Source organism: Mastomys coucha, unplaced genomic scaffold, assembly GCF_008632895.1.
Source record: "Mastomys coucha isolate ucsf_1 unplaced genomic scaffold, UCSF_Mcou_1 pScaffold15, whole genome shotgun sequence".
Taxonomy (NCBI): Eukaryota; Metazoa; Chordata; class Mammalia; order Rodentia; family Muridae; genus Mastomys; species Mastomys coucha.
Window position 1 is genome coordinate 77,018,619 of NW_022196897.1, and position 4,490 is coordinate 77,023,108.

The 4,490-nt window shown below is 48.4% G+C and overlaps 1 protein-coding gene across 11 annotated transcripts in view; it reads left to right on the forward strand.

Moving 5' to 3' along the window:
* Positions 1–1,731: 1,731 nt before the first annotated feature.
* The window catches only part of Celf1 (CUGBP Elav-like family member 1), a 74,164-nt gene continuing 71,405 nt past the window's right edge, over positions 1,732–4,490 (forward strand). For 7 of the 11 annotated variants that reach the window (XM_031370926.1, XM_031370925.1, XM_031370937.1 and 4 more), the window contains exon 1: positions 1,897–1,967. The gene's annotated coding sequence lies outside the window, so the exon portion shown is untranslated. Of the gene's footprint in view, positions 1,968–4,490 lie in introns of all 11 variants that reach the window. The other 4 variants (XM_031370927.1, XM_031370936.1, XM_031370935.1 and 1 more) reach the window with 2 other exon arrangements.

A 4,490-nucleotide genomic window follows, 5' to 3' on the forward strand; every position in this document is an offset into this window, starting at 1 on the left:
AGAGAGAGAGAGAGAGAGAGAAAGAGAGAAAGAGAGAAAGAGAGAGAAATAGGAGCAAAAAGTTGCTCTGTTCTGCCCCTGACTGGCAGTTTGGATCCTGAACCAAGCAGTATCCCTGATATATCAGCCTTTGAATAAATAAACTTTTTGCTGGCTCAAACTTGGTTTTCATTGTGGATTATCCCCAAATTCTCAGACCCTGACAACGTAAACATCATTTTCATCATTATCCTTCCTATGAAACAAACTCTCTGTAGTAACTAACCCTAACAACTCTTAGAAATCTTCCATTACCAGCAGGGCTAGTTTTTTCTCCTAACAGATTTTTTTTTTTGCCAAGAGTCTTTCTTATTCAAGAACTAGTTAAAAATATCAATGTTCCATCTTTCATAACCACTCTAGTTTTTTCCTAATTCATCCATCCATATGCAACTAATTCACATTATATCTCTAACTCCATTCCCATCAATCAACAACATGAAGGTAGAAAACCAATTTGAAAAGTGGAAAGAACAAGCCAGGTGTGGCAGTACATGCCTTTAGTTCCAGCATTCAAGGGAGTCAGAGGCAGGCAGATCTCCGAGTGAGTTTGAGGCCATTCTCAATAACAAAAGTGAGTTCTAAGACAGCCAGGGCTACTCGGAGAAACTCTCAAAAACCCCCAAAGCTTTACAGTACAATTAGGTAATTTGACAATGTACAGCCTGGGGGCTAATTGTTTTTATCTACATGGTTGATTGTGCCTCCAGCTCCGGGGAAAACCCTTGGCTGCTGCTTGGGGCAGTGGTGGGGGCTGCCTTTATGAGTGTGGTAAGGTAGGGTATAATTGGCATTTGAGGGAAAATACACACACACACACACACACACACACACACACACACACACACATCTTTGGGAAGCTAAGTGATAAAGAGAAATAATTGCCAACCCATGAATAATTTGTAAATTGATGGAGCCCCGACCTCCCAGAACTAAGTTTTGTTTCTCAATCTGCATTTCATTGTCTCAAATTTCACTGTTTAGACTTTGTGGAATAAACAACACACTAGATGTGAATCCATCTAGGCCCCGGATAGGAATACTGAATTCTAAAAGGGGGGTGGAATCTTAAAAATGTTTTTATTGTTAATTTTTTTTTTTCCTAAGAAGAGTAGGTTTGAACTGGGTAGTCTCTTAATAGAATACTTAAGAGCTTCCTGGTGCCGCAGGGATTTTTTTTTTTTTTTTTTTTTTTGCCAGATTGCGCACGCATGCCGTTGATCATCTCTGTACAAGGCACTTCCCTAACTCTGAAAGCTTGCAACACCCATTCCACAAGAATGGAAGGCCTGGATGCAGTTGTCTGTATGCGGGTGTGCAAAAAGAAGGGTGTGCCCTGTATTGAGTGGTAGCCAAGCACCCTTCATTCATTCATTCATTCATTCATTCACTAGATATTTATTATGTGTACTTTCGTTGCCAAGCTGCGTTGCTTGCCCACCAGAGGTCCAGCGCGTGTGGTGCGCAGAGGCAAGAACTTCATATTCCCAGGCCGGGGTCTTCCCTCCAGTACAGCTCTGAGACAAAGAGATGCACCCCTGCAGCTCCCAGGGCTCAGGGCTCCGCCCGCGGCCCCTAGGGTTTCAGAGCGGCTGCTCCTCCACTCGCCGGCCGGAGGGGGCGCTGCAGCGCAGGCACTCGGCCCGCCCCTGCGCGGCGCTCAGCTCCGATCGGCGCTGGCGGGCGGCGCCGTGGTGGTACGTTCCCCTTAGCCGCCCGCCCCCTCCTCCGCGGCCCTCCCCGCCGGTGGTAGGTGCCGGAAGTGCCGCCATTTTGGGGTGTTCTGCTCTGGCGGCGGCGGCAGCGGCAGAGGCGGCGGCGGCGGGACGCGGAGGCTCCCCCGGGATTCAGCCTCAGCAGCGAGGCAGCGGCGGCTGCGGAGGCGCAGGCAGCAGCTGAGGCAGCGGCAGGCTCCGGTGCAGCCGCTGGTGAGTGCGGCGGCCGCGGGATAACGGGCCGCGGGATGAAGGGAGGGAAGAGGGAGGCTGGAGGGAGGCGCCGCGGGGCGGGTCCGGTTCGGGCGGCTACGGGTCACAGGGCCCTCCGGGCGCGGTCGCTCCCGGTTCCCCGCACCCCGGGGACAAGGCCGCGGACTGCTCGGAACTCGGGGCCCCTTCGCGTCCGCCTGGCGCGTGCCCCTGCTCCCAGGGAGACCCGCCCTCCTCGTGGCCTTGCCACGGATCCCTTGCCCTTTGCCTTCACTCTCCAGGCCCCGAGGGCTTGGTTCCTGCACCGCACCCGAGTCCTCCACTCTGGGTCCGCTGTGCGAGCTCCCAGCTGTCTGCCCGAGATGCGGTTTCCCTGACCCTGTCGCCCCACGTGTTCTTCGTGCCCACCCCTGGGGGTGTCCTAGATTCCCGCCCCTAGAAGGCAGCGCTTCTCTCGAACCTCCTGAGCTCTTCTAGTTCTCGCCCTGGGTCCGCCTTGGCTCGCCCTACCCCCCCACATCAGGTGCTCACCCAGTCAAGGCCTAGTAGCCGGGCTCGAATCTCTCACCCGGAGCGCGAACAGCTCTTGAATGTGCCTTCTTCATTAGGTACCAGGCTTTGGATTTAAAGTCGATGGTGTCTTGGTTGTGGTGGTTCTGGCAGGATGTTGTTTTAATTTTCTAGGACCATGGCATATGCTTTTAAGGGGCTTCTCATTGGTTTAGAGACTGATTCCGGCGAGAAAGTGTGAGATTTTGGTCAGAGCTTGTTTTAGCAAAACAGAAGCTCTTTTTGGTCCTCAGAGTTAAGGCTGTATAAAAGCTGTTGAACAGTTTTAAAGAGAATAGAGTCTGTTCATAATGTCTGCATTGTTAGGAGGTTACAAACACCCTTTGCACACTTAAAAGGAACTTAACCTTTAAAAGATCCCTTGTCTGTCTTCTATTTTCTGAGTTGAAGAGGTTTTAATTGCACTTTTTCACTTTTTCCACAGTTTGTTTCTTTTTAGATCCTTAGAATGACGGTGTCTTCAGATGGAATTGCTTGAGTTCTTTTTGTTTTTGACATTAACAAGTGTACTTGGAAAATCATGGAGGTTAGAATGGACAAACTGCAACTACACTGATTTTTTTTCTCTATACTAGTTTTTACATTAGTAGTTTTATTGACTGAGACTGTGGTTTCTGATCATGATCTAGGGAGGATTGAAGCCATGCTTATGGTAAAGCAAAACTGGAACTTTCAGCTGTTACTTTAGCCGGCAAGCTTATGGGTCCTCTTGGTTCCTTCTTCACCACCTGTTTCTCTTAGGAATGGCTCTTGGCTCCAGAGCATAGGTCTCCATTCTCTCATTTATTCTTTCCCTTTGGTTTTTCTATTCTCAAGGATCCATAAGCAGGAGGGGCTGTTACAGACCGTGGGAAGGTTTTTTTTCAGTGCCTTGGCTTCCTCACAAAGGAACGTGACTTATTTGCCCAAGGTTGTTATAACAAGTGCTTTTAAAACATCTCCCACCAAAGGTTTTCTTGCTTTGCCTTTTTAAAAAAATTCACAACCGTGTCATGAGCAGTGGTGCAGATTTAAGATGTGATGGAATGGGAAGGACTCTGGGCTTGAAGTTAGAAAGTCTACATGATTTTCAAATCTTTTTGCAGTAGCTTACTAGTTGGTCAAGTCATTCTTTCACTGTGATCTTTTTCACAGTCCTCTAGGAATTGGTGTCCATTTCACATGGTGTTAGCTCCCTTTGACTGTATCTGTGGGCTGATGGGCAGAGAGTGAAAATTGGAGTCAGAATGACTTATTTTCTAAAGATATCTGCATACTTTTCTTGTTAAAGAAGTTGCAGATTCATTATAAAACAGATAATTCAAATGGAAAGAAGTTTTCCCTTTCAGAGATTGTTGTTAAAATGGGTGTGGTGGTACAACTTTACCTGGTCCTGCCCCCCCCCCCCCCCCCCCCCCCCCACATCCCCCCACAGGGTCTTCCTATGAAGTCCTGACTGGCCTACCTCCCAAGTGCTGGGACTATGGTGTACACCACCACATCTTTCCAACTTTGTCTTCTTCCCTTCAGCTTTCCTTTGTTGGTGTATGTTTTTCTTTTGTGCTGTTGAGAATGCAGGTCTTGGACTCCCACTGTGGATAGGCATGCTGTCTTCCACTGAGTTTTTCCCCTAGTCCACATCCTTTTCCTTTTTTCTAGGGGTAGAACCTTCATTTTCTGCAGCTTAGCCTGTCCTTGAAATTCACTGCAATTCTGCCTCAGTTTCCCAAGTGCTAGATTACTGGTATATGTCACCATGCCTGTCTTATACATGGTGAAGAAGCATTTATTATTTACCAAAGTAGGCTTATCCTATTCAGTTTGGTCATGTTGCCTCCTTCCCCCTACTTGAATTCCTGACCTCTTGCTTCTGTCTCCTGAGTTATAGAAAAACAAGTAGCCAGGTAGTGGTGGCACACACCTTTAATCCCAGCAATTGGGAGGCAGAGGCAGGTGGATTTCTGAGTTCGAGGC